This window comes from Notolabrus celidotus, chromosome 3 (genome assembly GCF_009762535.1).
Source record: "Notolabrus celidotus isolate fNotCel1 chromosome 3, fNotCel1.pri, whole genome shotgun sequence".
NCBI lineage: Eukaryota > Metazoa > Chordata > Actinopteri > Labriformes > Labridae > Notolabrus > Notolabrus celidotus.
In genome coordinates this window covers 1,391,500-1,409,774 of record NC_048274.1, presented here as the reverse complement: position 1 = coordinate 1,409,774, position 18,275 = coordinate 1,391,500, and positions in this window count along the sequence as shown.

The following is an 18,275-nucleotide window of genomic DNA, read 5'->3' as shown; positions in this document are numbered from 1 at the left end:
GGTAAGGATGCTGATACTGTGTGCCTTTATCTGTCATTGCACGGCAGTATGAACTTGAAACATGAAGTGTGTTTACCTTCAGTTGTAAATACAATGAGCAAATAAAAAAAACACCATCAGCTTATATTTCATAGGTGTAATTTAAAGCTATAATATCCTTGTTTTATGTAAATGAAGAAGCAGAGAACAATCATTAGTGTGCCTGTGTTTGCGTGTGCGTGCCTCCATGCATGAGTGTTTCTTTGTTATTTTGGTTCCTGTGCAGAGGCAGTCATGCTCATCTATACAATGGAACAATAGTTCTCTGTGTGGCTTTGATCTAATGAGAGAGGGAGAGAGAGAGAGAGAGAGAGAGAGAGAGAGAGAGAGAGAGAGAGAGGGAGGAAAGCAGAGAGAAATAGAGTTACACTTGGATCCTGCTGATAGAGAAACAGCCTCTCCAAGAACTGATAATGCTCGGCTTTACCAAAGAGCTTACAATAGAAATTGAACCGTGTGGTTTAGAAGAATGATACCACTATTTTACAGCAGAGCATGGTTGTTGGCCTGTCAATCAAAGTAAATTACAGCAGAGGCTGGAAAGAGAGGGAGATAGAAAAACATCAGTGTTCTGCCCTCAGTGTGCGTGCAGCTTTGTGCACAATGCAGCGCTCTTTAAATAAAGGTCAAACACAGGCTCTGGCCTTCGAGTGCACCGCGCAATTTTGCAGACAGTGTTGTAAAATATGTGATTACAGTCTTTACATGGCAGAAAGAAGAGCTTATTTTAACCATGCAATCATTGATCACTGATACAATATGCATGCATCTGTCCTCCCTGATTTCACACAAATTTCTGAACTCTCATTGGTGTCAAAGTTTGTATAAAGTTGTCTTCTTATTTACACAGCATTCAAGAGTTCTCCCACTCTGGATTTAGCCCTTCATAGTACTTTATCTGAACTCATGAGATATTTGATGCTGGGGACTTTACCAAACATACGTTTTAGATCAAACAGTGGACCATCGTCCTCCCGTCTCCCCTGCGGCACCATGCTGACTTTAGAGGTCCAGCTTTGACGTGATTCAGATCTCACTCGTCTGACAGAAGTTGTTCTGTGAACCTCAGTGACTCAGTATCCTCCTCAGTGGCTCTCCTTCGTGTCGTACCTCAGGGCTCTAGTCTCAGACCTTTCCTCTGTCCCTCTCTCCAACACGGTAGGTCTCAGCAGATGTGTGTCTAACATGAGTCTGGTCCTGCTGGAGGTTTCTGCCTGTTAAAAGAAGTTTGTCCTTGCCACTGTAACTTGCTAAATGCTGCAAAGTGCTCTGCTCATGGTGGATTAAGATGAGATCAGACTGAGTCCTGTCTGGAAGATGGGACTGGATCTGATCCGGTCTTGATGTTGGGTCTTTGTTAAAGGTGACATATCACGCTTTTTTCATCAACATATATTGGTCTAAGAGGTCCCCAAAACATGTCTTTAAAGTTTATGCTCATAAAAACACTTTGAAATCAGATTTTGGTCTGCCTGAAAAACCCTCTTCTTCAGTCCTCCTCAGAACAGTCTGTTTTCTCTCTGACCACGCCCCCTCAGGAAGTGGGTGTGGCCTCGGCTGTCCAGCACGTTGATCTAATGTTTACATGTTGGCTGAATATACACGGCTGCTCAGAGATCGGGTTACTTCAACCCTCTGAATCTGATCCAGAATCTGATCCTGACGGAGAGGTGCCTGCAGCAGGACCTTTCTGAAGGATTGGTCACAGATTTAGTGTTTCTTGTTGTTTTATTTGTCAGCATGTCGACGTGTGTCTTGGTACACAGCTACCAACATGTAGCTATGTGGCTATGCTAACTAGTGCTAGCACTTATCCATGATAAATAAAAATCATCCACTAGATCTTCAAATCTGCAGACGTGGGGAGTAAAACCGACCTCTGCCAGAAAGACAGCAGGACCTTTCTGAAGGATTGGTCACAGATTCTGTGTTACTTGTTGCTTTATTTGTCAGTATGTCGACGTATGTCTTGGTGCACAATTACAGCTACAGCTACAGCTACAGCTACAGCTACAGCTACAGCTACAGCTACAGCTACAGCTACAGCTACAGCTACAGCTACAGCTACGACATGTAGCTATGCTAACTAGCGCTAGCACTTATCCATGATAAATAAAAATCATCCACTAGATCTTCAAATCTGCAGACGTGGGGAGTCAAACCGACCTTTGTGTTTATTAAGACAGCCTACAACTAGCATGCCTCCCTCCTAAGCTCCTTGTTAGCACACATGTGTGCAGGGAATGAAAAACGGAGGAGGGGTTGAGTTGTATTTTATACAGTCTATGGGCTGAACAAGCTCCGAGCTCTGACTTCCTGTTACAGACCGGATATTGTTGTTACGTAACAAAAACACTGAAGTCTGAAACGGCTGGTTTCAGCACACATTTACAGAAAGGTGGAGAAATCAGAACAGGGGCAGAATGGATTTTTTTACTTTTCAGGGGGGTTTGTAGACAGGGACACATATTTCAGGTAGAGAACCATTAAAAAGTCCATTTTGCATGATATGTCACCTTTAATAATAGTGTCCTATATTTACCGTCCATGATATGAAGATGTAGAAGGAACTTCATGACACTGGCTTGCTTATGTGGTAATAAGTTTATTACAAAAATAACAACACCAGTATTGAACAAGCACTGAGGATGCTGGGAGGACAACTTGCCAATCTGTGTCTCTCCTCGAAGGCTGCTGGACACAGCTTTTTATAGGTTGAAGATGTTAACATGACACACACACACACACACACACACACACACACACACACACACACACACACACACACACACACATGGACAACTGGATATTCTCTTGATGTCTGGTTTGCATTATTACTTGACCCCAGCTCTGCAGACATAGGGTTTCAGACTGTTACAATAATCATATTATAGTAGAGGAGCCCCCATCTAATCATTTCCTGGTCCCATTCTAAACAACACAGACTTCACCTTCCATGGTTTCATGTCAGATACCTCAATAGAGCATAGAGTACGGTGTAGACCGGTACCAGTACAGTCTAGATTTTTCGTGGGTAGGCTCCCCTCAAGGTCTGTTGTACGCAAGTTTCTTCCCATCTATGCAGATGACACTCATATTTAGATTCCACCTGGACCCTTGTTGTTGAATGATAAGGTGTGGTCATCTCTTATTCTCACCCAGGATCAGGTTTTTCCCTTTAGGAATATATTAAGTAGCAAATGATGAATGTGGAAACTTTAAAAGGATTTTATTAACCTTATAATCAGAACCGACTTCTTCAACATGCATCTGGCTGTCCGCTGGAACAAGTCGACTGTTGCCCTCCCATTCAGCCAAAAACAAGTCCATCAAAGATTATTTATCATCAACTTTCTTATTGACAAAATCAACACTCCTTAAAGTTAACAACCTCAGCGGACTCACTCTGCTTTCTTAGTTTTAGCAGACATTATTTCAGCCTGAAGCACGTTTCATCCTGTTCTTGATACATATGTCATAAGACTTGTGATGCACACCTCTATTTATGACTCTGCAAGCCAGCACTCCTTACTAATATCCCTTATGTTCAGTGTAATTTAAAACGTGACTCTAAGCCAAAACCCAGAGTAATAATTCTCTCTCTCTCGTCTACGTCGATGTGTGAAAACTCTGCAGAGCCCGTCGAGGTTTAAATGGTCTTTTGAGGCGTTTACAGGATTGTGTTTCAGAGCGAGCGCTGCCACAGGAGGAAATCTATAAAAGCATTTTAACAGGCACTCAGAGCAAAACTTACAGGTAACAGAAACGGGTAATCCTCCGAGCTGGAGAGCGGCTGTTTCGCTTCAGTCTGAGGGGCTAATGTGTTTGTTATCACAGGGAGCAGGTAGCCCAGCATGGAGGACAGAATCACCAACACATGCAAGACCTCAAAGGGTCTGTCCCTTCTGCATCATGCATACACACCAAGCATAAGAGGAACACACCATGCATACTGATCTCACTTAGAGGAAAACAAACCGTCAAAATAAGGACGACAAAACAAAATAATCATGCATGTGTATTTGTGTTTGCACATAGTTCTGAAAATGCACTCTAACAGGGAGATATGCAGCAAGAAGAGTACAAAAGCACACATCGCCACCCACACATCAAAGTTATATCGGCCACACACACACACACACACACATTTGCTGTGCATCCAGTCCCCAACAGACGTGGAAATAATACCAACACAGCCAAATAACTTCCCACATATTAAGCTTCTATTCTTAATCCACTCTCTCGAGAAATTTCACCACATTTGTCCATCTTTCTCTCTCGCATCATCTCCTCCTCTTCTTTTCTTCCATCTCCTTCTGTCCCCTCTTTCATCCCCGTCTCAATCATCAGCTATTGATCTGTCCCCAGGGGGAGAAACCAGCCCTCTATTTTTAGTCTAAGAGAAGATCACAGAGAGAGCCACAACCTGAAGAGAGATTGAGTCGAGCTCAGATGCAGCCGATTCTGCGAGGTGCTGCTTAATTTGATTTCAGGGCGATATCCAAGAAGAGCCGATTGAAACGAAAGCCTTTAGAGTAACGTGGCTGCAGCCGATGTTCTGCTGTCTTCCACGCTTATATGCAAATGTGGTCTACTTTTTAATAAAAGTTTGCATTTTAACTTAAATTCAAAAGTTAGATGGAGCTTCAGGCGTGGAGGAATAATTATCTTCGAGTTTGAAACACTTTTTTAAAAGCGTTAAAAAATGCATGAAGGCCAATCTGAAAATAAGGCTGGCTCTGAAATCTTAAACACTCTGACCTTTAGGAGACAAAGGGGTGCAGCTGACAGGGATCCACCTGCCTGCAAAACACACAAACAACTGATGGTGTTTGCAGATACCGTCCTCCCCGTGTCTCCCTGCACACTCTCCTCTTTTCCTTAAGGGCACATCAATCCTCAAAGCCGGAGCGGACTGACTCAGAATGTCAAACACTGTCACAGAGATGGTGTTGATACCAGAGATCAGATGACAGTGTGTGATGGATGAAATAATTACTCTATGGTGGAAGCAGAGCGGCTGCTGCGTGAGGAGGAGAGTAGATGATGATTCCAGAAACACCGTCTCAGTGCTCGTTAAAGGATTACCTCTCTGGATTATTTTCAGTTCATTGTCCTTACATTTTAATGTAGAGTATTTTGTGTTTCCAAGAATGTGACCACTACAGTTAGTGTGGTCTTTTTAAATTTTCACACAAGTCTTGCAAAACACTCAAAGAAATCATTTGTTGGGTGAACATTAGGGGTGAGCCCGACTAAGGATTTGCTTAGTTGAATCTGATTCATCAGATTTTGTCCATAGTGGATGAATAGTGGAATGTTTGTTGTTTTTCCTTATTGACCCAAAGTCTGCATGATGGTGACCGCATGACAATATTACACATAACCCTTTACAATTAAGAGACTCATAGCTTAAAGTAAAAGAGACAACAGAATATTATAAGTATAAAACTTAGATTTTTTAAATCTATATTGCAAAAACAACGAGGTGATGAAGGAGAGAAAACTCAAATAAGGCCACCATTCGTTAAACATGGAACAACGCTCCACTATAGAGTAAGGAATCAGGAGATATTTAAACAGTGTTCACACAGCAGAGAGCAGCACTGCAGAGGGTAGTCTGTCCAACTTAAGACTAAACATTTGTATAATGTTCAAAATCAAACCTGAACCAGCTAAAGGGTTTTTAAATCTCTTAACAGAACCTTTTAAAACAGTCTTTCATCTCGTCTTTGTCCGCTTGAGTCTTTTCAAATTGTACGTGAGGAAAACCATCGTGTGTACGGGCAGAAGTGCGCTCCTGTCTTTGTTGAATGTAAATCCTGTCTGTGAGAATATCCTCTCTGATGGTGTGGAGGTGGATGGGATGCTGTTGATTGTTTTTGAGGCTTCGGACAGCTTTGGGTATCCCTCCTGGTTCTTTTGGCCCCGTACAGTTTTTGTGTGGTCCGGTAATCCTTGATCTCACAGCCCTCTTCATGAAGCTGCTCCTCATCTTCATCACTAGTTTTTAGGATCAACTGAAGTTTTATTTCCTGACATTTTGAGCTGCCATGAACGTAGAAAGATTTAAAGACCAGCTGAGGAACGTCTGCTCCACAGGTCCTGCTAAATGGGAGAGTCCACCTTTAATTACCAGGGGAGATTTAATTACCACTTTAAGGAGATTTAACACTTCAAGAGCTGTTCTCAGAATTACATTAAATAAGTCTATATTTATTTCAAAACAGGATATGAGACACTATTTTTACTGGAAACAGGAACATAATGTAAAATTAGACATTGAGCACCCCCATGGTTTGAATGGAATGATCCACGTTTCATATGCAAATATTCAACTAAGACTCGTTAGAACGAATCGTCCAATATTCAACTATTTGGGGTCACTTCTAGTGAACATAATAAAATAATGGAAAGAATGTCCACCTAATTAAAATGCTTTCATTTAGCAAGACACAATTTTGTTGAACCAACTAATTGTAAATATATTGAGTGAACATCAAGTATTGACGTTACTTATTTGCAATGTTTAGGTCCAACTTAATTTTAAATGGTACAATAACACTAATGAATCATGCTGACTGAACAAAACTAAAGTAAGTTCAATCCATCCGTTATCTTGACCACTTGTCCCTTCATGGGGAGCTGGAGCCAATCCCAGCTGACTTTGGGCGGAAGGCAGGGTACACCCTGGACAGGCCGCCAACCAATCACAGGGCTAACACAGAGAGACAGACAACCATTCACACACTCACTCACACCTACGGGCAATTTAGAGTGATCAATTAACCTGGTGAGCATGTTTTTGGACTGCAGGGGGAAGTACCCGGAGAGAACCTACGCATGCACGGGGAGAACATGCAGACTCCACACAGAAGGACTCGAACCCAGTTAGGCATCAGCGCTACCCACTGCACCACCGTGCAATCATCAGAAATGATTTGAACTGTGAGACAAACCTTTTTATCACGTGAAAATAAACTCTCAATTAGTAATTATTGAGAAAATAAGACATTTTTGACATATCAAGAACGTTTACATTTAGCAGTTTAAACCTGCCGACTTAGTTTACCCCCAGTTGGCATCAAGTTTGGAAAGAGACCACAAAACAGACTGGGTTTGTTGGAATAGAACTCTATTCCCCAGAGAAGGCAAACAATGACAAACAAAAAATATGGATGTTGCCTTCCGCCCGAAGCCAGCTGGGATAGGCTCCAGCCTCCAGTGACCCCTAACGGGATAAGCGGTCAAGATAATGGATGGATGGATGGACTTGGTAACCTTTAAAATAAGTGCTTACTGATTAAGACATTCCTCCACCGTAGATGTCTAGATGTCGCACGTTGCTGCCCCCTTCTGCTCTGGAGAGGAACTGCAGATGGGATTCCTACCTAAACCCTTTAGGTTGTGTTGCAATAAAGCAGTCTTGTAGTTTGAAGGATTTTGCATGTCGTGTTAAAACTACATGATTTAAAAATGTTTAACCACTAAACATGAATTAATATAATAGAAGCTACATGTTATACTTATGTTGATAAAACAGACACCCATGTTGCTTTTTTTTGAGTGTAGGTACCAGTCGAAAGTCAGAAGCTGCAGAATTGTGTTTCGGTTACTGGTCAACTTTGTGTTTTTCCCATCGAGCATTGAACCAGATGTTGACCCTTCTTCATGTGTGGTGAACACACACACACACTCACACACACACAGCAGCAGCAGCACTTCGTCGTGCATCAGAGCTGTGGGGAGTCACTGGTCCGTGCAGACAGTGACTGCTCGCCTGAGACCACTTTGCTGCGGCTGACCTCCCTAAGATCAGGGTCCACCTGATAACACAGCTGCCAGGACCCACTGAGGCGTGCTCAGCCTTCATCTTCAGGAGACAACGGCACTTCATTCTTTTTATTCAGTTAATCTGGTTTAGAACAAAATGAAAACCACGTAACGAACACAGACGGGGTTCACGCTGCGCTCGCTTTGCAAACATGTCTTAGTGCTTTCTGAGATTCTTTGTGTTTCAAAGAATAATGAATCACTTCCTGTGGATTTCCCTGAAAGGTTTTTATCTTCTAAGAAGTCGATATTGACACGGCTCTCACACTGAAACATTTTGATGGAATAATTGTTGAAATATTTATCGGTTAAGTTGCTTTAAAAGAAAAAGAATCTCCTCAGGCGTCGTGAAAACTTTTCTTCAAAAGCCATCACTGGTCTGCTGCTCCGTCTTTTCAGTCTCTGCTCACAGAGAGGATCAAGAGCTGTCAGTGTCAGTCAGTCAGTCCTCCAATTTGACCCGGGATGAAATGTGCCGACGGATCGTGATATGTGTAGAAACTTTTGATGGATGCTGTGCGGCGTGTACGGATATCCAGGGAGCTCAGATAATGAATCATAGTGACTCCTGTCCATCGATTCTTACTGTGTTTGATTTTAATGAGTACTTTGTTGAGATTTTAAAAATGTCAATCAATCATCAATCAATCTTTATTTGTATAGCGCCAAATCACAACAAACGTTATCTCAAGACGCTTTTACAAACAGAGCAGGTCTAGACCACTCTATGTCAAATTATGAACAGAGACCCAACACCAAGACAGGATAAGACTCAGTCTGACCCCACCTTAATCCATCATGAGCATTGCACATCGCAGTATTTAGCTAGTTACAGTGGTGAGGAAAAACTTCCTTTTAACAGGCAGAAACCTCCAGCAGGACCAGACTCATGTTAGACAGCCATCATGCCTCGACTGAGTTGGGTCTGGAAAGACAGATAGAGGGGAGTAAGAGAGAGAAGTGATAGTGATGAGACGAGTCGTAGAAGCTGTTGCCGCTGGAGTCCAGCACGTCCGTATCAGCTGGAGTCCAGATCGTCCGCAGCAGGAGGACGTCTACGGCAGCTCAGAGGAATCTACGAGACAATGGAGCTCAGGGACTCCAGAAAGGTCTATGGTTAGTAACTTTAATGGGACAGGCAGAGTTAAAGTAAGTGATGAAGGGGTTGGGGGGAAGAAGGTGAGCTAGGATCCCAGTGTGTCAGTGTGCCAGTTCCCCCGGCAGTCTAGGCCTATAGCAGCATGACAAAAGCTGGTCCAAGCCTGATCCAGCTCTAACTATAAGCTTTATCAAAAAGGAAAGTTTTAAGTCTACTCTTAAAAGTGGAGAGGGTGTCTGCCTCCCGGACCCTGACTGGTAGATGATTCCAAAGGAGAGGGGCCTGATAACTGAAGGTTCTACCTCCCACACTACTTTTAGAGATTTTAGGTACAACTAGCAAGCCTGCATGTTGGGAGTGTAGAGTTCTAGAGGGGTAATAGGGCACTATGAGCTCTTTAAGATACGAGGGTGTCTGATTTTTAAGGGCTTTGTAGGTTAAAAGAAGGATTTTAAATTCTATTCTACATTTTATTGGGAGCCAGTGTAGAGAAGCTAACACTGGAGAAATGTGCTCCCTCTTCCTAGTTTTAGTCAATACTCGAGCTGCGGCGTTTTGAACTAGCTGAAGAATCTTTAGAGACTTATTGGGGCAGCCTGATAAGAGGGAGTTACAGTAATCTAACCTGGAGGTCATGGTTTGATTTTAAGTGAATTTCTGGCTTGAGGTTTTCAGTTTTATATAAATGGTTATGGATACAGTGTCTCCCCATGTGGTAGCTAATCTGTCCTAGTTTAGATTTGAGAAGCTGCCCTGAGGAGGTAACTCATGTTATTGCAAAAGAGATGAAAACAGATTCTTCCTTATTCAGTAAACAAAGGTGATAAAAGTATTGCAAATGTATGTGTGAGGATATTTCTACAGCCTTGTGCTAATTAAGAGTCATAAGAAATCCCTCATGAAAGCACCTCTCCTGGATTAATTGCTTGAGTATGACCAACAGCAGACTTACAGACAATCAATCAATCAGACTTTATTTATAAAGCGCTTTCATACGATGACATTGTCAAAGTGCTGTACATAAAAAACAACTTAAAATATAATGAATTATAAAAAGACAGATATATATAAAAATAAAAAGACCCCCTGGTCCTAACCCTAACACCAGCCTCGATCACAAACCCACCCCACAATCCTAATAATAATAATAATAATACCTAAGTTTTATATAGCGCTTTTACAAGAACTCAAAGACGCTTTACAAGAGAGACAATAAATAAATACAATAAAGACATATAAGACAAGAAGACGACAAGGGAAGAGGTGGAATAATGAATAAGTGGGGAATGCCTGTTTGAAAAGGTAAGTTTTTAACTGTTTCTTAAATGAATGAAGTGAGTCAGAAACACGGATGTGTGGGGGGAGAGAGTTGCAGAGGGTGGGGGGCGGCTATGGCAAAGGCCCGGTCCCCCAAGGTACGGTGCTTGGATTTATCCTAAGGTTAAGAACACAATAAATGCAACAACAATAATAAAAACAATGAAAATAAAATAAATAAATAAAAAATAAGTTTCTAAACGAACTGAGGAAAAACTGGAGGGAAAAATAAGATGTTAAAACTCAACACAGGAAATTAAACTCACCAAAATAAAATACTTTTTTTTTTTTTTTTTTTTAACGTTTTTATTAGACTCAGCCAACATCACAAAACAACAATGCAGCCATCAGACTCAGAGACAAAACAGATATAAACAAGATTTTTGAAAACACCTAGTCCATTGTCAGGAAGTAAAGATATGAATAAAACTGTTAGAAGAATAAAACTCAGTTAAAGGGGAGACTAAAAAGGTCTACAGTGTGTGAAATGATTGCGTTGACGATGCTTTGGAGTATCTTTGTAGCATCTGAAGAGGAGTCAGTTTTGTAGAGTGATGGTTGGCTGATGAGTTATTGACCCATGGAGGGCGTATGAAGACTCTTTGAAAAAAGTCTGTGTGCAGTTAAACGTTTTACCTGATACCTACCCAGCAGTGTCGTCCTCAGGCATCAGAGATAACAGTACAGAAATAATCATCTTCTCATTAATAGATTATTGATTTTTGTTATGTAGTAGCATCATTTATCCGTCTCTCCACTATCATCTCTCTCTCTCTTCATCTCCCTCTATCCCTCTCTCCAACTCGGTCTCAGCAGATGTGTGTCTAACATGAGTCTGGTCCTGCTGGAGGTTTCTGCCTGTTAAAGGAAGTTTGTCCTTGCCACTGTAACTTGCTAAATGCTGCAAAGTGCTCTGCTCATGGTGGATTAAGATGAGATCAGACTGAGTCCTGTCTGTAAGAGGGGACTGGATCTGATCCGGTCTTGATGTTGGGTCTTTGTTAATAATAGAACATAGAGTCCGGTATAGACCTGCTTTGTTTGGAAGGAGTCTGAGGAGAACATGTGTTGTGATTTGGCGCTTTATAAATAAAGATTGATTGATTTTTAATGTCAGTATTTTAGGGCCTGTGTCCACTGACAGCATTTTTTGCACTGTTTTTTGTCACCACACACGAATTTTCGCTCTCAGTCGAAAATTTTCAACTTTTGGAAAACCTTTAATATCACTGTGTCAACAACTACATCTGAGGTCTGTACAGAGAAGGAACCACCTTGTTTTGGGGGGTAACATATCTGGTTCTTGAGCTGCTTCTAATTTGTAAAATGCCATTGAATAAAAGCAAACAGGAAGGATATGGAGCATCTTAGACTCCCAAAGGAAGAGGAAGTGCTAAAACAGTAAGTGCTAAGTGCTCTGATATTGGGGTCATAGGTGCTGCCAGCAAAAATGCTGCTAGTGTACACAGGCCCTGAATCAGTCAGTATTTGCCCTTAGCATGTCCTCCTGTATGAAATAAGACAATTTCAGTGTTTGATCTTCAAAAGGATGAGGACACTGAGCTCCCTGAAGTCTACTTTACTGTATGTTGCGAGCATGGTGGACTATAAGTAGCTGATGGATCTGAAGACACGTCCATGTCTAAGTGCTAAACTCAGAGGAACCGGCTGGTTTGGACATCAGGTCGCTCAACCAGCTTTGTTAAAGTAATCCTCGCAGCAGCGCTGGTGACATGCGAGGGTTTATGCTAATGTGTGTTGACATATAGATGTTTGTATATCATATCTCTGCAGGATCAAGTCGTATCTTGCTAACATTTGTTTTGTAAAGTACAGCAGTCTGCAGCAATGTTGATTACTTTCCCCCCAGAAAGAGTAAACAAATCAACATCCCTGACAGGCCGCGCAGATGGTGCCAACAACAAAAGCATTTATTGAATCACGCTCAGAATAAACTCAGGATATGTCACCGTCCTGATGCTGCAGATAAGACTGAGGCTCATTTAGCCTCTGAGGATCCGCATGGAGGACCTGCAGTAAGCCGCTGGGCAGAGTAGACTAGTTTGGGATTCTGGTCCCGTGAGGTTTGTTGCTTTGACCTTGTGAGCAAAGTCACTGATGAATAGATTTCCACAGGATAAGCACACACTCATCTGGTTCCTTCACTTTGTGATCCCACAGTAAGGTTTGCCGGCCTGTGTTTAAGCATATGGCTTCATGATAAAACGCCTTTGGTCACATTGTGTTTACATAAACTGTGATTAGCTGGAAGGTGATTCAATTACATTAAGGAATGAAGAGCAGCTGTTTGAAATTAATCTTTAATATCCTCTAAAACAAGTATCACTAACAGCTTTCATTAGAGTCTCTAATGCCCAGGTTCAGAGCGGCTCAGTGATGCAGAGTGTGTTTCACTGAAACACACCGGTCTTTAAATGAGTCCTGTCTCACTTTTGAGAGTTTGCACTCCTGTGGCATTATGCAAACTGACTATTTTTCAGGTAGGCCATGAAGTCAAGCTCCGCCCACAGAACATCAGCTGCTCTTCCAATCAGCAAAGAGCAAAATCAGCGTCCTGTTTAAACTGCTCTGCCTGCCTTCTCTTGCAACTGTAACCCTCCTCCATCCCAGCTCCTCCTTCTTTCTGCTGCGTCTGATTTCACCAGTGTCATATGTATTGTCACTGATGCTCTGTTCTGTACTCAGGGGGTCTTTGCTGATGCTCTCCCTGCCTTGGCTTTTCAGAATCAGAATCAGAATCAGAATTACTTTATTTATCCCAGGCAGGGAAATTCGGTCATTACAGAGCTCTATAAACAGTATGTAAGAAAGTCAAAGTATTAACAGAAGAAGGAATAAAATAAGGGCTGCACGGTGGTGCGGTGGGTAGCGCTGTTGCCTCGCAGCGAGAAGGTCCCTGGTTTGAGTCCCCGGTAAGGCGGGTGCCTTTCTGTGTGGAGTTTGCATGTTCTCCCCGTGCATGTGTGGGTTCTCTCTGGCTTCCTCCCACAGTCTGAAAACATGCTCACCAGGTTAACTGGTCTCTCTAAATTGCCCGTAGGTGTGAGTGTATGTGTGAATGGTTGTCTATCTTTCCTTGTTTAACCTGTGATAGGTTGGCGACCTGTCCAGGGTGTACCCTGCCTTCCACCTGAAGTCAGCTTGGATGGGCTCCAGCCCCCGTGACCCCGAAACATGATACGTGGTAAAGATAGAGGATGGATGGAATAAAATAAGATATTTATACGAATAATATAAAAGTATATACAAAAGCGGTGGGAATTAAAGTATTATATACAAAGTTATGTTTTGAAAATAGAGGGGAGGTGTGCTCTCCCCGCCTCAGGCTTTGCATTCCACACACATATGTGGAAGGGAAAGGATCTCCCAGAGCAGAGCCATACTGCCAAATATAACTTATTGCATGCAAGGAATGAATTCTATTGACGAGAGTTGCATAAAATATTTAATATCTCAGAATCTGGATATTTTTTATCCCACATATCTTAAAGTGTGACCCATATATGATGGAATCTGTTCTGAACATCGTCCATCCACAGCATTATAAAATATCATAATTGGAGCACATCTGAGCTACAGAATGGCACCACTTCAATACTATTAGAATATAGAGTAATGATGTTTTTGCAGATATGACTGATGTCATATTTTGAATGCCACATGTCACATTTCTGATGTCAGCTTGGTATCTTTATACTTTAATGACAAAGAGTGACGATATCCTGCAGATTTGGTTACACTCAAGCCAAATACTGAGGCCGTTTACTTCAAGATATGGCATGAGACAAATCTGGACACATTTTATTATACTAGGGGAGTTCTGCTCAGTATTTGTCCTCATATAAAGCTCCAGATATGCTCTGGATATGATCCAGATTCTTGGGGTTTTGGTGCAGTGACTTCTTACGTCGTCTTAACTCGGCGTCCTGCTGACATTTCACCAGGAGGCTGACGAGATAAAGTCCTGCTGATGGCGTTCAAACATGCAGCTGTTCTTAAAGTCCTGTCATTCTTATTTGTTTTTACATCATATAAACTCATGCAAACTGAAATCCAGTGAAGTGGTTGTTACATGTATGTGTCAGACTTTACATGATTTATTAATGTACTGGTTTAAAACGGTGCATGTAGAAGAAGAAGACACAACGAGGGGACATTTAGATTTTTAAAACATGCAAACCAGAGGACTCTCCTTGCATGGATTAATCCTGCTGAAGTCTCTTCTGTTCCGCTGTGCTCTGTTCCTCCTCTCCGTGCTTTGCTCCCATGGGTGCTCATTATGAGCGAGGTTTGTTTGATCTATTCTTTGTTACTGTTTGAACCTGAAGCGTCACACTGAGTCTCTGAGGAGTTCGGTCTGTCGACACGACGAGGAGAAACTGCTGCCATTACCCACACAAACAAACATTCTTTCAGTGCGCAGCCTGTCGTTATACCAACAAGCCTGGCTGATGCATTATCAGCGTCCCTTTTTCTATTGTTTCAGGCAACAGAAAGAAAAACATTCATTAAAGCTAAATGATATTTGCGGTGAGTAAATAGTGCAGTGCGCTCTCACAGAATGGATTTCTCCCTCTGCTGCAGCGGGACGAGCAATAAGACAAAAACGATCAGTCGAGCCTCAGTGCCTTAAGTACAATGAATCTCTATAATTAGTTTCCATTTAAGGAGGTCGATTCAGTATAAACATACAAGAAGGCGTTCAGCTCCAACAGTAAATAACTTGGAGGCCCGGGCGGTGACGCACTGCGACTGAGAGGAAAGTTAAAAAAACAAACATGCAACACATTTAAATACCATCACAGCGTGTTCACGGCGTCTTCTCTCAGCGATGATGAAACCCTTCAGGCTGTCAGACTCCAACATGGCACCATGAGCGGTGATTCATGTAGTTATGTAAATACTCGGATGAGTCTGACACACATGCACGTTTTCATCCGCCAAGAATGTTTCATGAACAACACGACTTCATTTGCTTTAATGTTTTTCTCCAACAAGACAAATTAAAATATATATTAAACATGAGGGGAATAAACATGACATGAATCCAACCAACTATGATGCATGCATGAAGAAGAAGAAGAAGAAGAACAGAAAGGCTGCAGGGTTCTTAAAGCCTGCCTCCTCTATTATAACAGATGGAGCATGAAAATCAAAACACACGTCAAAAACAACTCCATTGACAGCTCCTTTGACCAATGAGGCTCCTGCAGCGCTGTAGGCACCAGATCATCAGAGTAAGGTGCCGTGTCCGTTGAGGGTTTTTTTATGAGCTGAGAGGACTGACGACCTTAATGTCAGAGCGCTTCTCACCTGTGTTTACTGTTGCTCACTTACGAAAGTCTTCCTGTAGTACTTCCTTTCCCTAAGTAGTTACTGTTACCCAGAGGAAAATGTTACTTCTAAGTCTCTGGAGACAAAACTGAGATTCTCACTTCAGCCTCATTCAAGTTTCAAATTGTTCTCATTCGTCTCTCCTTAGTGTCTCCTAAAATTCACTAGGAGAAATAGTTGAGACCATGACATGAGTCTTATTTGAGTCTTAAATGAGAGATCTCATTAATGGCTCATTTTCTTTTCCTTTTTTTAAATATATTTTTGGCCTTTTTGCCTTTATTTGACAGGACAGCTGAAGAGAGACAGGAAATGTGGGGAGTAGTGAGCGGGGGACGACATGCAGGAAATGGTCGACCGGCCAGGAATCGAACCAGCAACCCCCGCAACAAGGACTGTAGCCTCTGTATGTGGGGCGCTTAGACCCCTAGGCCACCAGCGGCCAACAGAATGCGCCCCTTTAATTGTAATAATCTGGCTAAATCTGGTCAGCCCTTTTGCGGCCCATATTTTAAATAAATGGTCGGTCATACCTGGGATGAAATCTCTATCTTTAGCAGTTTCTCTCAAATCCACTAAATCTTTGTGAAGTGGTTTTGTTCCAAACAGACTTGTAAAGGAAGGACCATACTGTGAAGTCAAAGGAGAGATCATAAATATCTGATCTTGCAAGTGGTTCAAATGTTTTAATGAGAATTGTAAGTTTGTGGATAATTACATTGAAATCTTAATTTTGCAGGGCTCTATAAATGTTGATGAAAAGATGAGCTCAGGCTCTTTCTTTGCTCCATCTGAGCTCAACTTGAGACACAAAAACTGAGTCTGACAAAAACAAATGGATGAGGTTAGATTGAGACAATTGAGAGAGCTCCCTGATTTCTCCACCTGAGCTCAAAAGGAGTCACAACACTTGAGAAATACCTGAGAATCATTTCAGACTTTGACCAGATCTCCTTTTGAACTGAAAGGGAGACTAAGCTCAGACTTTTTACAACTTTTTTTCTGGAGGCAAGAATGAGAAACAGGAGACATAAGCTATAGTCTCATTTTGCTTTCAAACAGATCTCATTGTTGTCTAGGAGACAGAAATGAAACACTTTTGAGATCTCCTCTCTAAATTTCTTTTCCTATGGGTAGCTCTGTTTTCAAATACTGCAAATCAAGAAACTGTAAAAACTATTGATATGAATCATGACATAGCATTAGTAACAACTCTAAACTAGGAAGTTGTAACTCGAAAAAATGAGTGTGATAGCTTTTCTCCTCCATACAGGCCTCCGCCGTTGTTGTTTACAAAGTTGATATCAGAAGTTCCGCCCCTTCTTGATTCTGATTGGTCGGTGTTCCAGAAGTGATATTGATGAGTGCAGCGGTGTTCTAAAAGATGGAAATGCTGAATCACATTTGGTTTAAATAGAAAATAGGCCCGGCCAGCACAAAAAACACCCGTAGTGGACAAAAGAGGAACAGTGAGAGTAACGAACACTGACACAAGTTATTGACCTTTCTGTAACGGCCGCTTCAAATCAATGCAAGAATCTGTTCTGCTGCAGACTGCTCTCACCTGAGGGAGCTGTGACGTTTCATCAGTAAGTTAAATGAGTGTTTGGGTTAGCGGTTGAGGCGTGAAGTCAACACAGCAGCTGCAGCAGACTCTGTGATGTAAAGTGGCGTCACCAGCGCAACATATCAGGATCTGTTTATGGGGTTATTTTGGCTTCACTTTTAAAACAAAGTAGGAGACACGTCATACTTCTTTATACAAATTAATTGTATTCCAACTGTGAAGATTCAAGCTTCTATAACACAAGCCCAGAGATGCAATATAGCAAAGTTTCAGGAGCAGGACCACACATCAACCAGCTCTCCTATAAAGTCAGACCTACTTTTCTTCTTCTTCCCTTTCGTTCTCACATTCTGCATCCCTCTCTCCTAGTTCTAGTCTTTCTCTCTTTCCTCCTCTAAAGGGGTTTTGTTGTGCCTGGGAGATTGTCATGTTGCATCCTGTTGATGATGTAATCCTCACTGGTGAATAAAAAAAATATGTAAAGTAGTTGTTTTTTTACCCGTCCAATCAGATCAGCCGAACAATATTCAAACAGTCCAGTGTGTTTTCTTTTTACCTTGACATCTTTCGACTGCAAACTTCCTGCCGTCTTCCTCTGAAGTCACGTGATGTTGTTGTGACTTGATCATCAGCTGGTTTATAGAGGTTTGGTCGTCCTACCTGAACTGATGAACCAGGATGAGGAGACCTTCATGCTGTCACTCACCTTGGATGCTGTCATAGGACTGTCAGAGAAAAGGGGGCGTGGCCATCCTGCTTCTTCAGGTGCTTCAGAGGAAGACTGCAGGAAGTTTGTAGTCGAAAGATGTCGGTAGGGAGGAACATTGAACAGTTTGGACTAATAATGCAAACACCATCAATGAATGGGGTTTCTGCACAGCTCATACCTGATGCAGTGAGCTCCTTTGAAAAGCTCCTCTTTCCTCCAGGAGGCATTTAATTGATGAAGGAGGACCTCAGGCATGTCTCTGCGTCTCTGGCTGACGGAGAGAATACAGAGGGACGTGTGCTTCTCTGAGTGGAGAGTAATCAGGACAGTCAAAACCTGAACATCCTGTGTGGCCT